Source organism: Egretta garzetta, unplaced genomic scaffold (assembly GCF_000687185.1).
Source record: "Egretta garzetta isolate BGI_Z169 unplaced genomic scaffold, ASM68718v1 scaffold50, whole genome shotgun sequence".
NCBI lineage: Eukaryota > Metazoa > Chordata > Aves > Pelecaniformes > Ardeidae > Egretta > Egretta garzetta.
The window spans coordinates 4279244-4280499 of record NW_009258613.1 but is presented as its reverse complement, the minus strand read 5'-3'; the positions used below and the strand labels follow the sequence as shown (position 1 = coordinate 4280499).

General features: G+C 47.4%; 1 protein-coding gene across 1 annotated transcript in view; it reads left to right on the top strand.

Annotated features, from left to right (window-relative positions):
• ST3GAL1 (ST3 beta-galactoside alpha-2,3-sialyltransferase 1) overlaps window positions 1-1256 on the top strand; it is a 94835-nt gene that overhangs the window by 77090 nt on the left and 16489 nt on the right. The gene's annotated exons all lie outside the window — the stretch shown is intronic.

The following is a 1256-nucleotide window of genomic DNA, read 5'->3' as shown; positions in this document are numbered from 1 at the left end:
TTTCCACTCCTATTTCCCCTTTGAGTTTTGGAGGATTTGTATAGCACATCCTCATGTTCAGATAGCAGAGGGTGGGAATGTGTGAGCAAGTTCCCCAAGACACTGATGAGGCACCGAGCTTCTGCCTGCAGCGGTGGGGTCACAGGCAGAGTCATTGGGATGACCAATGGTTCATTACTGGGGACATGAAAGAGTTAACCGTGGGGAGAATTTCTGCAAGCTGACAGGCTCTGTCATTTGGGGGTTCGATTTGAATAGGTAGGTAAGGAAATACAAATAAACAGAAGGAAAGGTCAAGACAGGCTAAATAAAAGTGAAGTCAGTAGAGTTTCTAGAAAGCCTTTGGAAACAAAGTAGTGTTTTAACCACTTGTTTGGTCCATCAGAGTAGGTGCGCCAGGAGTGAATTAGGGTGGTGGTGGTGCTTTTGAGCATCATGTGCTGTTGTGGTTTGACCTCAGCCAGCAGCCAAGCACCCACCCAGCTGCTCGCTCCCTTTTTCCTTCCCTGCTGTGAGATGGGGGAGAGAATGGGAAGAGCAAAAGCAAGAAAACTCATGGATTGAGATACAGTTTAATCAGTAAAGGAAGAAATAAAACCAAGCTATGTAAAGGCAATCAATCACTCACCACCTCCCACCAGCAGACCAATGCCCAGCCAGTGTCTGAACAATCACTCACCACCTCCCACCAGCAGACCAATGTCAGCCAGTGTCTGAGCAACTGCCACCTTGGAAGACAACCCCCCACCTCCTTCTCCCTCCATCCCGGTTTATTGCCGAGGTTGATGTTACATGGGATGGAATAACCCTCTGGGCAATTCGGTTGAGCTGTCCCAGCAGTGTCCTCTCCCAACCTCATGCTCACCCCAGCCGAGTTGCTGGGGGGGCAGAGTGAGAAACAGAGAAGGCCTTGACACTGTGCAAACACTGTTCAGCAACAGCCAAAACTCTGGTGTGTTATCAACAGTGTTTTAGCCACCAAACCAAAGCACAGCACTATATGGGCTGTTATGAAGAAAGTTAACTCCATTCCAGCCAGACTAAAATAAACTAGAGACTTAAAGAAGTCTATGGATTCAAGGGGTGCTAAGACCTTTCCTGAAGTCTGAGTGCAGATAACACCACAACTCCTGAAATAAAACTTTAGGTCAAATTTACAGCAAACTACCTCAGTTACTAGTTGTTCCCAATTACCCACCCATCCTACAGATAACCCACTGGAATCAGGTGAGATTGCTACTCACCACTAGCAGGAA